This window comes from Coenobita brevimanus, chromosome 8 (genome assembly GCF_032717465.1).
Source record: "Coenobita brevimanus isolate Jiangsu-jjx chromosome 8, ASM3271746v2, whole genome shotgun sequence".
Taxonomy (NCBI): domain Eukaryota; kingdom Metazoa; phylum Arthropoda; class Malacostraca; order Decapoda; family Coenobitidae; genus Coenobita; species Coenobita brevimanus.
This window is the reverse complement of record NC_136961.1, coordinates 8,928,966-8,940,851: the sequence shown is the minus strand read 5'-3', so window position 1 is coordinate 8,940,851 and position 11,886 is coordinate 8,928,966.

The window sequence follows — 11,886 nt, the reverse complement described above, 5'->3', positions numbered from 1 at the left end:
GGTCATAAGACCAAAAAGACGAACACTCCAACCTTATTTGTTCTAGTTCAACCTTTCTTTCTACTCCAGGAAGACCATGTACCCCTCAGGCCACTGCAGAGGGATGATAAGAGGTCCAGGAACTTTCTATTCTAGCTTTCAGAGACTAACGCACAGTATTTGTGCTTACAGTACTTGTTTACTATTACCGGTGACCTAAAATGACCTCCGACTAGTGATCTGAAATGACTTTGGATGTAACCTCACATAGCCTGTGTCCGAACTGGAGGCCATGTGAGTTTCCATGCCAGAAATTGGGCTGCAGGGATATCCGGCGTTACCCGGGCCAAAAAAGGCGAACACTGAACATGTGACCTCAAATGACCCAGATCTGAATTTTGACACCCCCCCTAAAACCTTCCTCGGGTCATAAGGATGCCAAGTATGTAGGTTAAGGCTAGGTAAAACGAAAATTGGGGGAGCAGTTCATGAACAAACAGACAGACAGACAGAAAATGCCCTTTATGCAGTAGATTGACTTTTTTGGGGGGTCAGGGGGGTTGACGCTCCCTCCTCAACCCCATTTCAGTAATCGTGTGGAGGGAGTGTTGGGGGAATAAGGGGCCCAAACTAAGCTAAATAAAATCGTCTGTAGTCACCTACTGTGTTTTTTTTCACCTGCTGTTTCCAGACAATTTTTTTTCAGCTCATAGGGGGTTAATTTGAGGCTGTATCTATCCTGGCGAGGTAGCCAGATGTCACAGGGCGATGTGAAACATTGCTCGAAAGTAGAGACAAGGAATTTACTTGTGAAAATCAAGTAGTAAGTTTTACTTTATGCTGACTTACTTCACCGATTCTCTAAGGAAGAGAATTTTATAAACTTTCTCAACAGTACACAGCAGAGACTATTCGCTCACAAATGTTGATTGTTAATACTGTTAGCCTCTTGAGAAAGTGACTCCACCCCTGACAATCAATAACTAATAATAATAATGATGGACAGGTTCTTGCCGGCGCTTAACTCCTGGCTGGCACAACGGATTTAAGTTTAATACAAAAGAACTGGCCTAAAAACCAGTTGTGAATAAGGTAAACAGTTTGTGCAAACTAGGAGCGGCAAAGTAAAGTAAGCTTAATGTGGAGAAAAAAACACTATTCTAATTACATTAACTTCAAAGAAAAGAACTGTAAATTTATTGATTACAGTAGAATAAATTTACGTTATATGACTCTCAAAATGAATTCAAAAAGGGAATTCACAGTCACAATGGGACTCATGAATTCAAATAACAAAGGAAATACACTCATTCACTCATTCAAAAGCTAATCAAACATAAGTCTAGAAAACGAACGGAAATACTGGTCATTGTGTGACTCTCAATTCTTGTAGTAGGAGTTAAAGATGAATACAGGGAGTTGATCTTAATTTGTTATCTTCAGAGAAAATCTAAGTTGAGCAGGACATGTCTTACAGAGACTTAATATACTAAGTAAGTCTAGTTGAACCCCTCTTCTTGTTCACTCTCTCCACTACCTGTCGGTTCTATAGCTAGCCTCCTTCAGAGCTCTGCTTTCTAAATTCTGGTGTAGCAGGGGTCGTGTCACGTGTGTTACACTGTTGTTGGAATGTTCTAGAAACCTGTGTGTGAGTATGTGTGTATGTGTGTGTATGGTCACTAGGCATTGTTTGTATGCTATCTTGCTGGCACACTACCTATATCATCCCCTGACTTGCTGTTTCCAGTGTATTGTCAACATTTCCTCACTTACACTTGCAAGATTATTTCCCGTTCCCAGCCTTGCCTGGTGCTCTGTCTATCTATCTATCTATCTATCTATCAATCATGTTTTCTATAATAAATTGAATTTATATGGAGTCCTAATATTGCTCGGTCACGCCACTGGAGGTCCTCCAACAGTAATTATGATTGATATATGCTAATCTATTAATACATAATATTGATTATAATATTGTATACATAGCATATTCATAGTAAATTGCAATGATCTAGTAATATTACATTTTAAACAAGTTGTATACATACTTAAATAAATCCACTAAAGGTAAACTATTTAACTGTAATACAGTATGTACATGGGTTATTGTAGTGAAATGTATACACACAAGAAAAAAAAAAAGTTTAAAATTAAGATTATAGTAAGAGTTATTAATAATTCATTTAAAGATAATGCTACCAGTATGCCATACTTCTATATCATGGGTCATTCTTCTTTGTATTTTGTATATATATATATATATATATATATATATATATATATATATATATATATATATATATATATATATATATATATATATATATATATATATATATATATATATATATATATATATATATATATATATATATATATATATATAAATAACACTATATACAAAATATGTACACTTCATTGAGGGGGGTTAACTTGGATGTTAACTCTACCCCCACTAAATACTGACTCCAAATTTGCAATTCTTGCATGCATTCTGTGCATTGCGAACAGCAGTACCGCAAATACAATGCAGAAGATTATAAAGACAGTAGGTGCTGGGCTATACACATAATATGGGTTGAACATAAACTTAAATCTTCCCAGGGCTTCATTGTTTCATTGATCAGTTGCATAGTTTCAAATTTAGGTGAAGTCAACTTAATACTTGTGCTCATGTTTAAGTCCATATCAGGCAGTGGGTGGAAATGTTTGTGTGTATGATTGAGGATGGCGTAGTGATTGATGGTGGATGAAGTGGACATGGATGGTGTAAATAACGCACAGTAGTCTGGTACTATGTATAATCTTGAGGCTGAAGTATGAGATGGTGGTATATCTGGACAGACTATATAAACTGATGTGTTATGAGCGAAATAAATAAAACTGTGAGTGTCCGATGCGTTGATGGTGTACAAGCTTATCTGGAGCAAAAGCGAAGTTGCAATGATTATGAATATTGTTATTTTTGATGATAGCCATTTCACAAGGCACTGTATCAGTAGGCTGAAACGTGCAAATGTACGCAGGACAAAGATGAACAGCATGTAAGGATGTGCAGCACTTTCGTTCAGTCGTTGATTCACTTACGAAAGTGACAGTGTTCCGTCTCTTGGAGACCATGGTGAGTTCGGTGCCTGTGTTGATGTTGATGATGACCAAAGTGTTCTTATTTTTAGAGGGGAAGGGGTGTATTTGGTATATTGTGAACAGGTCTTCATTTATGAATGGTACATGGACTACTACTGATGTTGGTGTTAGTGTTGCTTCTAAATATGGATAACATTGCATGAATTCCCTACTTCGGAACAAAGGCTTCAATTTATGTTTATATATGCCTTGACTAATTATCTGACGTAGCTCATGAACTGGGAGTAAGTCAATTGTGATCTTGCCATCACCAGCATTCGAAATACCTTGCATAAGTGCCCTGTAACGAACTCTAGTGTTGTCTAATTGTAGCAGAATTGTGTCAATATGTTCTGTGATGATGGAGAAGTGTTGGAAAAGTGTTATGTTACCTTCCATTTCATTTATTTTATCTACACTTTCGAGAGCTATGTTTTCTGCCTTTTTCAGATTTTACACAATTGTCTTCATTGCTGAGTCATGTCCTGTGATGAATTTATCTTGGTATGTTAGTACCTGAGCTATTTTATTAAATTTGTTGTTTATTTCTTTAAGGTCATCCTCCGTAGCCAATCCAAAGATGTTCCCAAGAACTGCGCCACCCAGGTCGAACAAACCGCGTACGTGTGATGTTGTTTCTGTCGCTCACTACCTCCGTTCCATAAGATGGGAGATCTTGGATCATGATGAGCATAGTTTACTTTGCCTGTTCTATTTTCCATTTCGCTAACTTCACTATTTCATTCACTTCCTTTGTGTTATGTGCTTGTGAAACATAGCCTCCTATCATGAAGTCCAGGGTTTGCATTGGTTTCGCGATATTTTCTAGATAAGAAGGTAATTCATACAAGTAATCCAGACTTATTTCAGTACTCATGACGTCTTTTACGATTGAAGTCGTGGCCGTTGGAGCTATGAGGCATCCTTGTCGTACTATTTGTTGGGGGTCTAAGTGCGCATATCCTCTTGCTATGTAGAGGAGAATCCATAGCATAAGTCCCTTCATCGCTACCTACTGACAAAAAAAAAAAATCTTAATTTCCTAATATGGTCATGCTGTGGTCGATGATAGTGATGATGTGCGTTACGGTTGATTGTTTTTTCATTTATAGAAGGAGTTTAAATCGATATTTAATTCTCGTAAACGATGTACTGTAGATTTTATTGGAACAGTTGCACCTATGTTCGATTGTTTGGTATATGACCTTAATTTCTTTTTGTAATCATTGTTGTTTTCTTGCTTGGTTTCTTGAGTTACGTTCGCCTGTTCGGTTGTATCCGATGCTGAATAATTATTGGATAGTTCCCTTGATACTCGTTTTAAATGGTCAATATGAACTTGTTTCTCTTCGCCACTTGACAGTGACTTAATTAAAACTTTGTTTGTTTTTATGTTAATTACTCTGTATGGGCCCTCAAATTTCGGGGACAATTTATTGTCTCTTGTATGAATGATACCATAAACAATGTCTCCTAAGCTGATAGGTCAATCTCTTGCCTTCTTGTTAAATGCTTCCGTCATTTCTTCCTTGGACATCGTCAATTGTTTTTTGACTCTTTTGTGTATGTCCTGGAATTCACGTAAACGGAATTTAGAGTAATCATCGTAATTGTATATGGGCAGACTGTCACCTTCTAGGAGCTCATATGGTAGTTTTTTATCTGTCCCATATATAATGAAATGTGGTGTGTCACCTATGGATTTATTTATAGATCCATTAATTGAGGCCTCTACTCTGGGAATCCAATCATCCCAGCTTGCATAATTTTCACTGAGAATGTGTCGTAGCACATCTAATACTTTTTTGTTTTGTCTTTCTACTAACCCATTAGATGCTGGGTGATAGGCTAAAACGTTAACCTTTTTGATGTTGTATTGTTAACATATTTCTCGTAAGGTATCAGAATTAAATTCTCCTCCATTATCACTTATTAGTACCTTTGGGATAGTAAAGCGACATATTACATCATCTGTTATTGCCTTTGCTACTGTCTCTGCTGTTTTATCTTTAATTGGAGCTAAAATGACAACGGGAAAAATGATTCGTTGCTACGAATAGGTATTGGTTATTATTGTATGATAATGGCATCTTGAGTAAATCAACAGCGACAACGTCCCATGGTTGATGTGGTACAGGGTAATTACCCATCGGTGCAGGTGTGATTGGGTAACCTTTGTGTTTTGCACATGATTCGCATCTGTCTATATGATTGTTTATATCTTTTCGTAATGAAGGCCAGTAATATAACAGCTGGGCCTGTTTGAATGTCTTATCCTTTCCAGGATGTCCTGCATGTGGGCTATCGTGTATTGTTCATAATACTTGGGGTATCGTATCATTAGGTACTACCAACTGGGTAATATTTCTTTGGCGTTTTGGTTGTTTCGGGTTGATATTGTATAAAGTATTATTGACCATTGTGAATTGTTCAAGTGGTACAAGCAGTTTGGGTAGTTGTATGTCATCTCCACTTTCTAACTTGTATATAACTTTAGACCATATTGGGTCAAGTCTTTGTGCTTTTGCGATATCATCGTGGTTTTGGATATTTCCTTTGAGATCTAATGCCACGACCAGAATTGAGTTCGGGTTCCTAGATAATGCGTCAGCTACTATGTTCATTTTACCTTATATTTAATGAATATGTACATTGTAGTTTTCAACTGTACATTTCCATCTTGCTCTCCTCCGAGAAAGGAGTTTTTCTTTAAACATACCCACTAGTGGTTTATGATCGGTGAATAAGTGGATTTCATAACCATATACCCAATCTCGAAACATTTGTAATGCAAAAACCACTGCAAGTGCCTCTAAGTCTGTAGTGCAATAATTTTTCTCTGCACCTTTTGTTTGTCTGCCGGCAAATGCAATTGGTTGATTCTTTCCTCTTTTATCTTCCTGCATCAGTACAGCCCCTAATCCTTTAACTGATGCGTCTGTACAGATAAGAAATGATTTTGTGTAATCTGCATATGCCAAACAAGGTGCATTTGTTAGTTTAATTTTTGGATTGTTAAATGCCCTTTTTTGTTCTTCTTCCCTTTGGAATATAGCATCTTTTTTGAGTAGTTGGAATAGAGGAAAGGGTATATGAGAGAACTGTGGTACGAATGACCTATAGTACCCAGCTAGACCTAAAGATTGTCTAACTTCGTCAGTCATAGTGGGTTCAGGAAAATTTCTCACTGCCTGTATTTTGTCATCAGTGGTCTGAATACCATCAGAACTTAATTTGTGGCCAAAGAAATTTATTTCCTGAAAGCAAAATTTGCATTTAGAAAGCTTAATTTTTAAACCAGCATCACTAAGCTTTTGTAAGAGTAAGTCTAATTTCTAGAGATGATCTGTAATATTTTTCGTTGCGATTATAATATCGTCAAGATAAACAAATATTCCTTGTCCTAAAATTCCGGACAATACGTAATTCATAAGACGCTGGAATGTGCCTGGGGCTGTCCTCAGTCCCATCGGCATCCTTGTATATTGGTAGTGGCCTCTATTTGTGGAAAAGGCAGTGTATATACGAGACTCCTCTTCAACCGGTATTTGATAATAGCCATATAGTAGGTAGATTGTTGAGAATATATTATTTTCCGGTCCAATATTCTGTAGAACGTCGTTTAGCAATGGCATGGGAAATCGGTCTGGGATTGTGTGATTGTTTAGTTTATGGTAATCTACTACCGCACGCATTTCTCCATTTCGTTTGGGCACGAAGAATAATGGGGCATTCCACGGGGAGATTGAAGTTTCAATGATTCCAAGTTTTAACATTTCATCGACATACTGATTTGCAAGTGTACGTTGGGAGTGTGGGATGCGGTAGGCTGGGACGAAATTTGGTGGTGTTTCTGGGTGCACATTAATCTTGTGATTAATCAGGTTAGTACACCCTAATTGTTCTCCGGGTAATGGTACGGTGTCCCTGTGTGTTTCCAGCAGGGTTAACAAATCATTCTTTTCATCACATTCACCTGAGTGAATTAAATGCTCTTTTATGCTTTCTCTGTCCGTAGATTTTATCTCACTTGTTACTCCAGCTATAACTATTTCCTTCACAGGGGCGGGACATTTTTCAATATTAACTATGCAAGTCCCCTTTTTTCATCTGAACTTCCCCATTCATGTGATTAATTATGAATATCTGAGTTTGCCCTTCATCGTTCATCTGACATAATGCGTTTTCTACTGACAATCCCTTTACTTTACATAATTCTTCTAAGACAAGAACAGTACTATTCCGTAATTTGCTCTTTATGGTAACTTTCATATAGGAATTAGGTGGTATATCTAAATCATTGGAGATGGGCAGGAAAAACTGATAAATCAGTTCTGTTATCTGGGTCTCTAATTCTGGAGCCTGGGGCTGGTGGTGGGAGTGGATCTATACACTCATCTGTTTGTGTATGTTTGTTTAAGCTTTTAATATTACCAATTCTTTTTGTTTCTCTTTTACTAATCGGTGAGGGCTCTGATGGTATTTCCTCTATGAATTCATTGTCAAAGTCTATTCCATTCATTTGTGGGAGTAAAGTTATGTTCCCTGCTCTCATGCATCTTAAGCCTGGTAACATATGAGGCTTAATTGCTAAGTTTTCAACGATATAGAAAAATGCAGAGAATGGTCTTGTAGTCTCTGTGAAACTGATATTTAACCTTATCATACCTTTTACTGTAATTTTTTTTCCATCTACCGTATTTAAATCTAAATCAGCTTCTTCCAGGAAAGTTACTTTCTTCTTATTTTTAAGAATTCTATTTATTTCTTTTTGTGATATTAAGTTCACTGGAGAGCCTGTGTCTAAAAATAAGGAAACATTTTGATCCTCACATACAGCTGGTATCAAGATACACTCATTTTCCAACATGCCTCCTGTGTGAATTTTTGACTTGCTTTTCTTTACGTTTGTTCGTTTTTTGTCATGACTTGGTCTTCCCCCGATTTGAACATAGACACAATTTTTTCTACTGTTTTGCATTTACTGGTCCAGTGCCCTTGGCATCTATGATCCCTACATTAAGGACCAAATCCTTGTGTCTTTTGTCTATCCTCTTTTGTTTTGATAAAGCATTCATTCCTTGTGTGTCCTGGTTTTGCACAATAATGACATAGAATGGACCTATCTCTTGACTGTGACCTACGAGGTGACTTCCCATGTGTAGTGTTGTTTGTGGCGCGTGATCTGCTCGGGCTGTGCGAAAACTTATGAAACTGCCTGTAGCCTGGTGTTTGTGATCGAACCCTCGTCACGTTTGGTTGTTTGCTCTGCCTGCTTTCGGGTCGCGATCGATTTTGTTCTCTGTTTGGGGTCGGTGTTGATGTTTTCACCGCTGATACTGTCTCAGGTACTCTCATTCTACTAGAATGTGCGGGTGTGTCGACCATGCCTGCTTTACTGCACTGCATCTCTACCTCGTTCATTAAGTCTAGTAAGCACATGCCTGGGGTGTACGCGATCGTCTTGGCGATCTTAAGGGTCCTATCAGTTAATTTACACAAGGGAGCTACATAACCAATGATGTCCACGACGAGGTCTAGGGACATCTTTCCATCATCTGTTATCCAATTTGAGTTTTCCAAAGTAACTAACAATGTTCTTTTGATTGTGGAGACATCAGCAGTTATTTTCACTGAGCACATGGTTTGTAGTGTGCTCCCTTACAAGATCTACAATCTTGTGTAATTCTGAAATTATACTTGGCAAGAAGTTCATTCCTCCAGAAAATTTCTTCAAAAATTCAGTTTTAAATTCATCATATGTCCTAGCTTTGAGGAGCTTATCTGATCTCAATAAATTGCTTGGTAGACATCTTTCCTGGCTTATGCAAGATGAAAAAATGGCAATTTTCTCTTGTTCATTGAGGATGTGTCGCTTGATGAAGATTTGTTCGCACTGATTAACCAATGAAATGACGTCAATACGATCTTTTTCTGCGCCGGAGAATTTTTGGGCAGTTTTATCTTCATGGTAGACATAAACATGACGTGGGGATGTTTGATCCGCGGTATTGGTTGCGTTATTCATTTTCACTGTTTGCTCTGTTAATTTAACCTGGACTTGTTTTTCGTTGTGTGAGGGAATGGTGGAATAGGTTCGGCCGGAACGGTGAACCCTGTTTAGTATATTGGCATACATGTGCAAGTCAGCGACAAAGTCCTCACTTGCCACGTCAGAGGGGGTTTGCCACTCATCATCTAGAACTGACGTATTTGTTTCTTGATCTTTAGTTTGTGTTGAATTTTGTACAATGGGTGTGTTGCCTTGGTGCTCTCCTAATTGTGAATCCGTTGTTGGATCTAATTGTGTTTCATCTGGTATTAGGTGGGTGGTGGCGAAAATATCCCTTTCATTAATGCATGGTGTTATGAAATACGCCTTTTGTTTTATGTCCTAACTAAATAGATGAGTAAATGAGTCGTAATAAATGATAGATAGTGAGTGTATAAGTATATATATATAGAAATAAGTAAAGGAGTTGAATATACCTAATTTTAGCACTGAGAAGAAATGAGTAAGTATAATTTCACCCACTTGATACAGATTGGAGAGGTGTGTCGATGCAACTGTCGATCTCGGAAGAAAAATGCAGGGTTGATTGAAGATCTCTTGATAATTCTAGGGCTGTGTTGATGGACGATATTACCCAGGAAATTCTATGGCCTGGTGCTTGTGGTGGTTAACAGCTGTCACAGGCAAACCTCAGCATAGAACGTCGAATTTCCAACTCAATACTGTGGAAATAAATGAGTATGAGTAGGAGCTATGTGAATAATGAGTAATGAGTAGTGGGTGAGAAGTGCCTGGTGTCAGTCACACGTTGCTTGGCGTGGCCTTTTGTCAGCAAACTTGCGTGGTGATGTCATCTCAGCAGATACACATGGTGACGTCGGCTTCCCACACTGGTAGCTGTGATGAGTAACTGAGTAGCGATGCGTAACCTGGGTGAAGAAAGGTGAGTAAGATGCGTTATAAATGTGGCTCTGGTGTTGTGCTGTGTGTCTTGACCTCTGCGTCAGTGATGGAGGTAGGGTTTTGTGTGCTTGTTGCTTTAGTCTTTCTTTTTCTTTACTTGCTTTGTTTTTTATTCTTCTTGCTGCTGCTTGAAGTTACGTGAAGATTATAGAGTTGCTTTGTTGACTTGTAGGCTCATAGGCTGTAGGCTCGTAGGCTGTATTTTGTAGGAATTCACTGTAGAACTGATGCTAATCTTGTAGAGTCTCGCCTGCTTTTGTAGAAATTCACTGTAGATTCGTAGACGAGGTCCGTACGTTTGCTGCCAACCAAATGTGACTCTCGATTCTTGTAGGAGGAGTTAAAGATAAATACAGGGAGTTGATCTTAATTTATTATCTTCAGAGAAAATCTAAGTTGAGCAGGACATGTCTTACAGAGACTTAATATACATAATATACAATGTAAGTATAGTTGGACCCCTCTTCTTGTTTACTCTCTCCACTACCTGTCGGTTCTATAGCTAGCCTCCTTCTGAGCTCTGCTTCCTAAATTCTGGTGTAGCAGGGGTCGTGTCACGTGTGTTATACTGTTGTTGGAATGTTCTAGAAACTTGTGTGTGAGTATGTGTGTGTATGGTCACTAGGCATTGTTCGTATGCTATCTCGCTGACACACTACCTTTATCATCCCCTGACTTGCTGCTTCCAGTGTATTGTCAACATTTCCTCAGTTACACTTGCAAGATCATTTCCTGTTCCCAGGCTTGCCTGGTGCTCTATCTATCTATCTATCTATCTATCTACCATGTTTTCTATAATAAATTGTATTTATAATATGGAGTCCTAGCAAGTGGAGGGAATGGAGCTGAAGCTACAAAACACTGGGTGTGTGCGTGTTGAACACCAAGCACTGCTATTCGGTGCTAAGGTCACTTCGCCGATGACCAGATCCAGGAAATAGCTGTACAACGGAGATGCTGCTCTCTATGCTGGGCACAAACGATCCTACACTTGAGGCAGTCCAAAGCTGAGTAAGTTCAAACTGGGAAGGGGGGGGTAAGAGATGGCCGTGTTGGCTGGAAGTAGGCATGGCCTAACTTCAATGGTCAATGAAAAGAGGGCGAACAATATACACATGCAAGAAAATCACTCAGTGAAAGCACTAATGCCGTGCGCAAGAATGGTCACTTATGTAACAATGACAAATGTTCTGAAAACCATCCCGATCGAAGTGTAAACGAGGACGGTTGAACTGGGAGTTCCACTAGAGTTCATGGTTTTCTCACCAACGTTCAATGTTACAAATGTGTATAAATACTCAATCGCGCGAATTTGTGACACTGTGACGTACGTTATTAAATTTTTCAGTAGATTTTGAGTAAGCTGAGAAATACCTAAAGAAATTTGTAGTTGGGTCGAAATTTCAAAAGCGTTCCAGGGCTCATACGTAATGTTTATTTAAATCCTCAAATGTCGGCACAGAATATTGCTAGGTGAACACTGCACCTGTCATGAAAAGTGAAAACCATTAAGATTATGAGCTATAGATACATAACATGGCGCCCGGACGAACACTATAATCACGATACAATGAAAAGTGCCGATAACACCTCCTCCTTACTTGCACATCTCGGCATACTCGATTAATCCCCCTATCTCCAGACGAGTTGATTTATCTTTGGGAGATATTTTTTCAGGCCTGAGGGAAAGCTATATGAAACTTAAATTTAAAGCCTCCCCTCTCCCCACCCATAGATCCAAAACTTCGTTTCTAAACTGAATAGCCGAGTGGAGGTACTCGGAAGTAAATAAAAAATAAATTTAG